This window comes from Dendrobates tinctorius, unplaced genomic scaffold (genome assembly GCF_039654945.1).
Source record: "Dendrobates tinctorius isolate UK_male_01 unplaced genomic scaffold, ASM3965494v1 ptg000111l, whole genome shotgun sequence".
In the NCBI taxonomy this organism is placed as follows: domain Eukaryota; kingdom Metazoa; phylum Chordata; class Amphibia; order Anura; family Dendrobatidae; genus Dendrobates; species Dendrobates tinctorius.
The window spans coordinates 13,901,723-13,915,126 of record NW_027361779.1 but is presented as its reverse complement, the minus strand read 5'-3'; positions in this window follow the sequence as shown (position 1 = coordinate 13,915,126).

Here is a 13,404-nt window from a genome sequence, read left to right as displayed (position 1 = left end):
AGTCAACTAGCAGGGAAGAGCTGAAGTGACAACCCAAGCTAGTCCATTGAGTCCAGCCCGTGTCTGGAGAATTGCAAGCCAGGGAGGTCCGTGGAAGAGTCCCTGTGGGAGTAGCAGCTGGAGTACAGAAGCGTTGTGGAGAGTTTAGTGAGCTGTGAATCTAGGACACGAACAAGAGCAACAGTGCCTTAAGGGGGTGAGCTTTAACAGAAAAGACGGGTACCTTCGTGGGCTGAAGTCGGGCTCTGGAAGAAGGGAAGGCTCCATGTTCATCGTGCTCCATGTGACATGTCAGCTTGCCTGTGTGGTGTATATGTGTGAAGTGAAGAAAGAAGTGACGTACTGCTGTAGATGAAGATGTATTGCTGTTACCAAGTAAAGAGTCCTGTTGCTGTATTGGATGTGCTGTGCCCTGAAGAGAATAAAGTTGAGTTGTTAAAGTTGTTTCCAGCCTCTGTCTGCAGTCAATTGGGTCCCCAAAGTGAACAGCATACGGGTGATGAAACAGCCTCCAGCACAGTGAGTACTGGAGCGGCCACACAAGCTACCCCCCAGCGGCCATGGTAATACATTATCATAGACTGACATTGATTGGTGTTTTTTGATTTCCCAGCAAACACTGGAGCGATCCAGCAGGTCACCAACTGCTGGAGACCGACCAGAATGGTGCTGATAAAAGATGAAGCGGCAGGTAAGTATGAGACTTAGGGCCCCGTCACACATAGCGACTCACCAGCGATCCCAACAACGATATGAACTTGTCAGGATGGCTGGTGTGTCGCTACATGATCGCTGGTGAGCTGCCAAACAGGCAGATCTCAGCAGCGATCAGGACAGCGACGACGTGGGTAACAAGCGACGCATGTCGCTTAGTTACCCGCAGTGTACGTTAGATACCAGCGCGTTGGTGCAGGGAGCTGGTAACCAAGGTAAACATTGGGTTTCTAAGCGCCGCGCGGTGCTTAGAAACCCGATGTTTGCATTGGTTACCAGCTCCAGCTCGCTGATCGCTGGTCTCCCACCTACCACACGCAGCTATGCGTGCTGGCAAGCAGGAGACCAATGATCAAAAAATGTCCAGGCCATTCGAGCACGATCAATGATACCCGGCAGGGTGGCCAGTCGCTGATAAGTGTCACACAGCGATGTCACTGGTGAGATCGCTGTTGCGTCACAAAACTTGTGACTCAGCAGCGATCTCGATAGCGATCTCGCTGTGCGTGATGGGGGCTTAAGTGTAGGGAACTTAGATTAGTAGCTCTGCACACCTGGTGTGGTGGTGCTTTAGGCTTTTGGATAGATTGGCTCACATTTGACTATACAATACTTTTATACAAAGGAGTTCATAGTTGACTAAAGTGATGCAAGATGACCAGGCTTTGTGGCTGCACAAATATCCCAAATCATCTCTCTTTTACCACCATGCTTGACGATTGTTATAGTTGGCATGTGCTGTTATGCTGTGTTTGGATTTTTGCCCAATGTGGAGCAGTGCACAGATGAGACCAAAGGGCATCTACTTTTTTCTCATCTGTCAAAAGGACATTGTCTGAAAATTCATGCGATTTGTTCAGATGCAACATTGAAAATGTTTTCCATGTGCTCATGTTCTTTTCAGAAGGAATATGCTTTCTCTTGGTAGCCCAGACAAAAAAGCAATATCTTATTTCAATTGTACTGCTGTAAAGGTCGGCTAGGACTGTAGTCGTGGCCGAGGACTCCAGGGCAACAGTGTCCTGGCCTCCTCTCACATAGACATGAAAGCTTCCTGTCAGCATACCTGCAGCTCCATTCTTCTCAGGGCTTTTTGTAATGCGCTGCACGTTCTCGTCAGATGATATGGAACAAACAAAGTCACAGTCCTGTTCAACTTTAACAATAACAGCTTTACTCATTTTTGTTCACAGCACATCCATTTTCTTTACAGTGGTTACCTCAGATTCCACAATGCACAATTCTGTCACTTTCCCTATGTTCTCACTGTCTTCCTTCAGTATATCTCTGGGACGTCTTGTCCTGTTCAGCTTCACAGAATCCTCTCTGTTCCGCTTCTCCACATTTGGGAGTTCCCCTGTCTGTTTTGCCCCAGACAAAAAGGCATCTGCCCACGTAGCAAGCTGCCTCATAATGAGCGATCTGTGCTTCCATACAGTTGCCAACTGTCTCACTACCATCTGCAGTGTAGTCATCTACACTGCTATGTTCTGCACTGCTGTGAACGGTGCAGCTGTGATCTGCGCTGCTGTGTTCTGCAGTGTTGTCATCTGTGGCCCTCAGGCCCTGGACACCTGGGCCCATGTCTTTAATGTTACAGAACTGACTGCCCTGTCAGTGCGCTCCCGCCCAACTGATTCAAATCTCAGCTGTTCCTCAGTTAAACAGCCATTAGCTCCTCCTACTTTCACTATTTACAGGCTGAGTATGCACTCCACCCCCATCTAGTGGCCTAACTGGGGTACTATGCTTTCCCTACAACTATAACAGTAGTTATACATAGCATTAACATAAATATACATTACACTTTTATCCCTTAAGGTAATACACAATATAGTGTAGCAGTATGTATGTGACACACACATAATGGTAATACACATGAACATGTAGCAGTACCAGTAAAATATGAGAAAGAGATAAAAGATAGACCAATAACATTTTCCACCCCTTACACTGTCATGAATTTGAATGTTTAATATGCTAATTGAGTCTTAGTGATTCTATGAACCCTAAAGAGCCACAATCTCAGCATTATCAAATCTGTCTGGGATTACATCAAGAAACAGAAGAAGTTGTATAGGTCTCCACACACAGAAGGACTGTGGTTAGTTTTCATAGATGTTTAGAACAGCCTTCCTGTCAAATTCAATCAATAACTGTACACAAGTATACCTAGAAGAATTGATGGTTTGATGCTCTTTTGAAGGGAATGGTGGTCTCACCACGCCATCATTTGATTTAGATTTCTGTTTCATTCATTCATTTTGCTAATTTACAAAAATAAACAATTAAGAATTCTTACTTTGACACTTTCTTCCCACACCTGCCTCAAACTTTTGTACAGTACTTCCAGTACTCGGTCTGATTGAAAACAACTCCTTTGAAAAGTAAGATTTAATCAATATCTCCCTGAATACATGAACAAAATGTTGATAAGACTGAGTTTTATACAACATATTTAACTTATAGCATGAAATTAAAGTTAATAATATAACTTTCATTGCAAAGTCTTCAATTTTACTAAAATTAGTTGCTGTAAAAATGAATACACCTTACATCAAAAACTATTTTATGCAACCTTCATGATTTCTAAGGACAGCTTCAAGTCTTCTAGAAATGGAATTATTATTTATTATTAGTAGGATGACCATAATTATTAATATTTGCCAAATGTCAGAATAAGAGAGAATATTTTAAGGCATTTTTATTACTTATTGTAAAGTCAAAAATTTACACACACTTAGATTACTATGCCTTTACACAATTCTGGACTGCCCATATGATGATGTCATTTATTTGGAAGCTTCTGATTCTGTTTTTTGCCAACATCTGGGTTAATTAGAGTCATACCTGTGGATGTATTTTAAGGCACACCTGAAACACACTGCTTCTTTATGTAGCATCATGGGAAAGTCTCAAGAAATCATCCAAGATATCAGGAAGACAATTGTGGACTTGCATAGGTCTGGCTCATCCTTGGGTACAATTTCAAGATACTTGAAGGTGCTTTGCTCATCTGTACACACAATTATATGCAAGTACAAACAAGATGGGAATGTCCAGCCATCATACCACTTAGGAAGGAGACGGATTCTGTGTCTCAGAGATGAACGTGCTTTGATCTGATATGTGCATATCAACCCAAGGACAAAAGCAGAAGACCTTGTGAAGATGATGGTGAAAGCTGGTAAGATTGTGTCAATATCTACAGTGAAACGAGTACTGTATCAACATGGGCTGAAAGGCCACTCTGCCAGGAAAAAGCCATTACTCCAAAAGAAACATAAAAAAGCCAGATTAATGTTTGCAAATGCACACAGGAGCAAAGGCTTTTATTTTTGGAGACATGTCCTGTAGTCTGATTAAACTAAAATTGAAGTTTTCGGGCATAATGACCATTGTTATGTTTGGAGGAAAAGTGAGGAGCTGGGAAGCCTAACAACACTATCCCGACTGTGAATCACAGGGATGGCAGCATCATGGTGAGGGGTTGTTTTGCTGCAGCAGGGACTGGTGCACTTCACAAAATAGATGGCTTCATGAAAAAAAGAAGATTATGTGGCAATAATGAAGCAACATCTCAAGATATTAGCCAGGAACTTAAAGCTTGGGCGGAAATGGGTCTTCTAAATGGCCATTACCCAAAGCATACTGCCAAAATGGTAATAAAGTAGCTTAAGTATATAAAGTCAATGTTTTGGAGTGGCCATCACAAAGCCCTGATCTAAATTCTATTGAAAATTTATGGGCAAAGCTGAAAAGGTTGGTGTGAGCAAGATGACCTACAAACCAGGATCAGTTACACCTGTTTTCTCAGAAGGATGGGCCCAAATTCCGACCAACTGTTGTGAGAAGCTTGTGGAAGGATATCCCAAACATTTGGCCCAAGTCATTCAGTTAAAGGACAATGCTGTTAGGACTCGCAAGCATGAGGACCCTTGACACAGGTTACGAGCTTGCATATTAAGGGCAGTGGTACCAAATAATAGCGAAATGTATGTAAACTTTTCACTTTGCAGTAAGTAATAAAAATGCCTTAAAACATTCTCTCTCTTATTATTCTGGCATTTGGCAAATATTAATAATTATGGTAATCCTAATTGACCTAAAAAGTGAAAGGTTTATTCTGGTTTCAAATCAGATAATGAGAAAAACATGCATATGTGTCTTTTTGTAAAGTGTATGTGAACTTCTGGTTTCAACTGTATATATGTGTGTGTTTTTCGCTGTTTATGTGTATTTTAGGTGCAAGCATATGTGTATAGATGGGTAAATACATACACCTTAGTCTATAATTGTTCAAAATGGAAAATGTTAATTAAAATGATTTTTGCCTGGTTATATTTAACAGCAATCATCAAGTTTTTTTGTATTAATAACAGACTATCATGACCTGGAAACAAGTTGGCCATGTTTACATTTTTGTTACACAGTGGCTTGCTCACTAACATTCTATCTTTGAAAGTGAGTTTACAGAGTACTCCCTGACTGTCTCCAGAAAGCTTGTTTGTTGTTTACCTGCTATAAAATGTATGACAGGTTTTAATTACAATAATGACTATTCACGATTAAAATGTGTAGTCGTGTTGGCATAAAGATTTTTCAATTGTCCAACCATCAGTTTACTTCTATCTCAAGTGCTATATCTCTTTTTTGGTGTTAAAATACAAACATCTTGCTTTGGTTTGATTTTCCTAAAACTCCATGGCTTCTTTTGCTTTCCTCACAAAGTTCTTTTGTGTTTAAACTGGATAACTAATTTTGTAGGAACCTAGCTCATTAGTTTGTGCTTTCACAGATATTAAATCAGGTGAGTTCTTCTTAATACATTTCTTTTGAAGCTACAAAACTTGATCTCTGATCAGAGGCTCTATCAAATCACCAAAGGCACAAACCTTACTGAGTTTTATTAATTTGTTGCCACATAGTTCAAATTCGTTAGACTATATAAATTTCAGACATCTCAAACTTTTATTCTTCACTTTTACTTTCAGAGAAACTCATTTCTGATATAGTATAAACAATAAAATTATACATGTTGCCGTGCATCAGCTTCCCCACATGACCACCTGAAACTAATCACAAGCCTCAGATTGTCCTCAGAACCAGAGTGGAGAGATGTAGGACCCGAAGATCGTGGAGCAGTGGTGACAGTGTATGCAGTGGAGGTGGCATACACACCATAAGAGCAGGTGAGGAAGGAGGAGTCTATGGTTTTTCAAATTATTTTTAACTCCTTTCCATTCCTATCAGTAATCAAGACAGTTTCAATTAGGACCAAATTTTCACAAGCCAAGGAGAATCAGCAGGAAAAATTTGAACAAATGTACTAGAATGGAATTTTATTAGATTTACTAATTTCTGCTTGGTACTTATGTCCAATTATTTGTTTTATTATAAAATCTAGGTAGCAGTTATTATTTTGCAGTCAGTATATGATGGTACTGATTGGTCTTTTTATAAAAGTAATGTTCATTCTTTGTATAGTGCCATTTTTTGTCCTAGTATGACAGTTATAGCTAGTCATTTTATGACTGTATTAATTGGTAATCTTATGTATGGTTCCATTATACAGACACTATGTAGGGATATTATTACATGGAGACTAGATAAACCCATCCCTGTATAATTCTTTGAAATATCTGACAGTATGGTATGGAGGATATATTGTAATACTAAATCTTCAAACACCAAAATTATGGACAAAAAAACTGGACCAAGGCCCCATAGAGTAAAGGGAAACTCCAAAATGGATAGATCCTACAAAATAAGGAATAGCAAAAATCCCCAAACTATGACAAAAAATGTATTCAAAGATTCTATTTATGTAAAAGTCATGTATCAAATTTTATTACAATGAACAAATAAATAGTATAGAATTTGTTGAATAAAATGCAAATACTAGTAGGTCAATGGTGAGGGCACAAACAGAAAACATGCAGACACACGATATATGATTAAGAAGTGGCAGGGCAGCCAAGGTGATTTCAAACATAGTTGTATGCCGTTAAAGCAGGCAGTTTACCGTAATGCCAGTTTGTATGTACAATGAGGACATGCAATGCTAGCCCTGATGTGTGCTCAGCGAAATCTATTCGCATTTCTCAAAATGCATTTTATTCATGCTATTCTGTTTATTTATTTGTTCATTGTAATAAAATTTGACATATGACTTTTACATACTGTAAATAGACTCTGCACAGGCAGGTCAGAAAGGGCAAAAAATGTTTTAAATTCTCAAACAAAAATTCTTTGAATTCCATAAATGCATTTTTTGTCACAAAATCATACATTTTTTTAAAAATTGTTAATCATTCATTGGGACCGCCTGTCTGAGCAGGAGACCACTATGAACTCTTTACAGAGATAACATTTCCCTGAGTGTGCCAGCACTACAACTACAATAAATAACCAAGGCAGCAAAACCAATTACAGTTTTTATATCTGCCATCCCATCTTCCTGCTTGACTGTATGTTGTCTGTCTTCAACACAGTTCTTTTGCAACAGTGCCGATGGCCCCTGCTCAGTCATCTATAGCACAGCTGCTTCAGGGTCTGCTGTTGCTGGCCCTACGTTGCTACACATTTGCTTGCCTGCCCCACCCTTATTCTCTGCCATGCGACTTCCCCTGCTGCCATATCACAGCCATGCCAGCCACACATTTCCTGGCTATACACTCACTGTCTATATCAATAAAAAACAAAAAATAATCCTAAAAACTGATTGACATAAATAATTAAATAAATAATAAAAATGGGACTAAAAAGCAGTGTAACACAACTAAGGTCCAAATTTGCAAATAGAAAATATAGCTAGTGAATTGTTTTGTATGCCTACCAGTGCCTGTAGTATATATCACAGTGGAGGGTACAAAATAAAGTATATAATTAAAGGCACTTACATTGTGTGATGATGAGAAGTAATTACAGTGTGACCCTGGTGCCAATTATAAGGCACATACATTGCATGGGTAAGGTATCATCTATAAGACCCCCCATTACTAACCCTATGGTTAGATTGTAAGAGAAAACCCAGCCAGAATAAAGTCCATTATTTGAAATAAAGATACTGACACCTTTATTTGAAATAAAAATAAAAAATCAAAGTTATACTCACCTTTACACCTAATCTACTGAAGCCCAAATTCCCTGTAAAAACAAAAACTAATAAAACATCATATTCCTCACCTGTCCAATGAGAAGATAATTCATCGAAGCCCATATCACCTGCATAAGACAAAAAATATCCAACCTATCCGACTATAATCAATTAATGGGCATGTTCCACATTGATCCATATTATTTGGATAGGGACGGCTATCCCCCCCAGCAGGCTGCTGCAGTGTTTAGCAGTGATGTGAGAAAGGTCACTATAGTTCATAGTGGATGAAACCCGATCACTTCACTTATGGCACCACTCGTTGCTTGAAAAAGTTCCTGGAGAGCAGCAGCGTGGGAACCGCAGCTCTCTGACTGGTGGTAATGATTTTACCACTGATCAGAACTTCTGGTGTTTCTTGAGCTGTTACAGAGATGACAGCATGGGAAAAAGCTGATGTTTGGCATTCCTATCACTAATCCCTGGTACCCCTACCACCTAGGCCTTGGCTTTTTTTGCAGTGGTCTTCTTGAACAGGCACGCATCTGATCATCCGATGATCTGATTCCCCATAATTGATGCAAAGACCCAACACGTATCTCCTAACTATCTAAGGTTGGCAAGGCTGAGTGCATGAACTCATAAGTTGAATTAGATGGTCTCACAAGTCTTATGCATAGATGCACAGACAGTCAAATCTAGATTGATAGCCTCAGCAGGACATCGCTCCTGGAGTAGGACTAATTTTCCTTCTGCTATCACTACCAAGAGTGAGAGGGCCTCAAGAATGAATCAACTGTTGAGAATTGGAGAATTGTAAAAAGTGGTGAAAAGGCACAAGATGTTTTTTTCAGTTCACGTGTTTGTAATCACATTGTTTTCACTGGGTGCATGTTCATTTATCTCCCGTGTATGACATCTCTCAATCATAAACAGACAGCAACACATACCAGAAAAAGTACACATCACCATTAGCATATAGCATGTTTCTCAGAGTGTGAGAAGTATGGCTAGTTTCACACTAGCATTCGGCAGAGCTGCGTAGGGCTGCGTAGTTACTTTGTGAAACTCCACCCTCTGTTCAGCCCCACTTATGTCTGCATGCGTCCTTCGTACTCTATCTTTAACATTGGGTATACTGGCCATGCGGATGTTTGCGGATGCTTCCACATTATTCGTTTTGATGATGCGGCGACCGCAACAAAATGCAACACGTTGTGTTCAAAACGACACATGCGGAGGCATTCACATACATTCGCATGGCCTGCGTACCCAATGTTTAATAGATATGGCAGATGGCTAGCACTCGACTAGTGTAATGAATAAACGGTGCTAGTGAAAGGGAGCCTTTGGTCCCGTAAATGTGAAGTCAATATAGAATCACTGCACACCTAAATTATGCTAAAGTGAGCTTTTTATTATTTAATTGACGGTGATGAAGCGACAGCTGACGTTTCGGCCTAACAACGGCCTTTATCACATAGTCGCCCTTTTGAAGTAGAGTTTTGGTAGTCACCTGTTGATAGTTTATCACTGCTAGGCAATATTTAAAAAAAATGCTGATTATCCAATATAGCCAATAGTCCAGGTGCTAGAGGAGCAGAGATCCTGTTGGTATGGCAAAAAAACATTGGTGGCGCAGTGGGGGATGCAGGCTGGCGCTTCATCACCATCAATTAAATAATAAAAAGCTCACTTTAGCATAATTTACGTGTGCAATGATTCTATATTGACTACCCAATGTTTAAGATAGGGTATGCAGGACGCATGCCGACATAGGCGGAGCTGAAGGAAGAGATGCGGCAGTGGGCGGAGCTTCACGGAGGAGCTATGCTGCCCTCCGTACCTCTGACATCCGCAAATGTGAAGTCGGCCTATGATATCAGACCTGATCTCCTAGTCTAATCGTGTGCATGATTAGAAAGTGCTGGGAGTAGAGCAAAGATGACTAATACCTTTCAGATTAGGTCTCAGCAGTTCATGTGGAGGGAGGGGTATCACAGTTGAGTTAAATTGTGTCACATTACAAACCCTTCTATCAGCTCTCCAGTTCTCATAGCACTGTCACCTCTGCTGTAGTTCTCCCTGATCCCTCACTGAAATGCAAATTTGAAAACAGATCTGACCAGTTTGTGAGGGTTAAAAACTTTGAGACTTGTGTTAACTTCTATTAAAAGAAAATTAAATAAATTTTATTTGAAACCAGCTGACACATCTTTTACTACAAAACAAATAACAGAAATTAGTTTTATGTTTTCTAATAATGATTATACAGTGGCGCTCACTTGCATAAAAAGTACCAGCAGCACAAGTAAAAGACAATAGTCACCACAACTGTCAAGATAAAACCTGAAAAAAATATTAACAAGTGCACTCGGTATCTTTTTTAGTATTGGGGTTTAAGCGAAAAATAAAAACAAATCTTAAAAAACTGGTGTTGTCATTAAAAAACAATTAAAAAATGCTTAGGGCAATCAGAGTATACTGTAAATGGTTCATTCAAAATCATTATGTGCACAATTAGATCAGGATAAGGATGTACCTCATCTAGCTGGATGCAAATAATTCAGTGATGTCGTGAAGAAATAGGGCCCCGTCACGCATAGCGACTCACCAGCGATCCCGACAACGATATGAACTTGTCAGGATCGCTGGTGTGTCGCTACATGATCGCTGATGAGCTGTCAAACAGGCAGCTTCACCAGCGATCAGGACAGCGACACATGGGTAACAAGCGACGCACGATGCTTAGTTACCCACTGTGTGCCTTAGTTACCAGCGCGCTGGTGCAGGGAGCTGGTCACCAAGGTACACATCGGGTTTCTAAGCAGCGCGCGGCACTTAGAAACCCGATGTGTACCTTGGTTACCAGCTCCCTTCACTAGTGCGCTGGTAACTAAGGTACACATCGGGTTTCTAAGCGCCGCGTGGCGCTTAGAAACCTGATGTTTACCTTGGTTACCAGCTTCTGCTCGCTGATAGCAGGTCTCCCGCCTGCCAAACGCAGCGATGTGTGCTGGCCAGCGGGAGACCAGCGATCAAAAAAATGTCCTGGCCATTCCAGGACGATCAGCGATACCCAGCAGGGGGGCCAGTCGCTGGTAAGTGTCACACACAGCGATCTCGCTGGTGAGATCGCTGTTGCATCACAAAACTTGTGACTCAGCAGCGATCTCGCTAGCGAGATCGCTGTGTGTGACGGGGGCTATAGTCCAAGTTGCAGCCAAAGAAGGAATGGCCCACGGTGTAGATAATCCGGGTGCTTGTAAAAAGGTCCCAGAGGAGTTGTTCAGTGAATTAGCTTATAACACAGTGATGCTCCGGCTGGTAGCAGACACTGTTAGGCTTACTGCCTGGGAAAGAAAGGCAATAACTTCCATGCTCACTGGTCATGCTTGCGCTCATCAGCACAGGACCTGGCGTGACGTCAGAGTCACGTGTTATGTCTGGCTGCAATCAAAATGAAAAAAGCTACAGATCGCAATGCGGGCCAGAAACTATCTGACGCGTTTCAGAGACTCCTGCCTCCTTCCTCAGAGATTGGCCCCACTTGCGATCAAAGGGATATATATATCATTTATCAGGGATAGCAATATTCAATATAATTAGCATCATATGTTAGTAAAAGCCGAACAATTCCAGCTCACTATTTAAACCCCTTGGAATGAAAAAATTATATTTTCTAGATGTAGTGTACTATACAAATTATCGTAAAATCCTTGCACCTCAGCAGGCTATATTACATATGAATGATTATTGCAGTTTGCAATTGCAGCAGATCAGAATGCAATAGTTTACATTTTTTCCTAAGTTTTTGTGATCAGGAAATTGCAGTATCATGATATAGTATGTGCTTAGGTGAATTCATACAACTCTCACAAGTTAACATTATTGTCAATGTGCAATACAGTATGTTCTTTATGTACTAATCACTTCTGCATCGCTCTGACATCATTAGATGAGTTGGGATGGTGATATCACTTCTACTGATGCCTCCTGGAATATGTCCTATTTTATAGGACAAGAACACATGACCTAATAGGTATCATTGGATGTGTTTTCTTCACCCACTTAGCAGAGATGTAATACTCTTTAAGTCATGCATGGAACCCAGACCAATTTAAAAAATTAAATAGGCATATGTACAGTATGTATGCATGTGGTAAAAGATCTCTCGCCAATCAAGATTGCATTAAAGTAAAATATATCAAACCATATTTCTTCTTGAACATAAAGTTAACTGGATGTTGCTAGAGTTGGGCTATTGCATTTCAGTGGAATTGAATTCAACTTAAATTTTATAAAAATCTGCATTCTCAAAAATTAGCAATTTGCTCAATGAGAATACAACATACAGCTAGCCATCATTTTACTAAATTGTAGAGGGCTGGCAAAAAGTTGAATCAAATAACTATATAATACCTCATCGCTGACTCTTACCTGTTTAACATCACTGCTGGCATCACTGTCTGGCTTCCCATCCCACACCATTCAGGGATAACAACTTAAGGTTTGCTCACATTGGGCTTTTGTGCTGCTTTTTTATGCTAATTTTCAGCTTCTTTTTACAGCACCAGCAAAGCCTATGAGATTTCGGAAATCTCATGCACACACGTTTTTTTTCATCAGGATTTTGCGCTTCACATCACTTTTTTGACATAGAGCATATCACTTCTTTCAGCATTTTTTCAGCATTTTTTACCCATTAACTTGAAGGATGGTGAAAAACTGCTGCAAATATGCAGGCTGACTTTTTTGCAGCGTATTTGCTGCTGAAATGTCAAGGGTAGCAGGATGTGATTTCAGACTCGGCTTTGCTACTTCTAGATGGCAGGCTGCATGATTGCATGATGCGCCCATACAGCCTGTCACCCAGCAGAGACACTAAGCAGTGGACCTGAACCCCATTCAGTTGATAGGGGTCCGACAATACAGTGTTTGACATGCTGTCATGCAAACATCGCTTCTGATCAGTTGTGAAACCATCGCCGCCGGTCAGAGAGCTGCGGTACCCACACTGTCAAAATACAGTGTGAGCGGTCAGCCGTGATCGGAGGTATAAAGTTTACCTCTGGTCACTGGTGTCAGCTGATGGGACTACCACTCAAATCATGAGAACCTGCTGCCGCTATTAACAGTGAGAGAAGGAGTGGATGATGGGAGTATTCATCAGACGCTACTGCACTGTAAATAAATAATTATAAAAAAACCTGTGTGGGTTCCCCCATTTTTTTGATAACCAGCCAGGCAAAACTCACAGCTAGGGGCTGCAATCCTCAGCTGTCAGCGTTAGCAAGGCTGATTATCAAAAACAGAGGGGTCCCCAAGCTGTTTTTTAAATTATTTAAATAAATAATTTAAAAAAACGGCTTTGGATCCCCTCCATTTTTGACAACCAGCTTTGCTAAAGCAGTCAGCTGGGGGCTGATAGTCTCAGGCTGGTAAGGGGCCATTAAGAGCAAGAGGACACAAATCAACAAATAAATATAATTGAAAAATAATATAAAAAATAAATATATTTTAAATAGTAGATTTACATCCACTTAAAGATTGAATGGCATACCATCTGGATTAAAAAGAAAGAAAAAGAA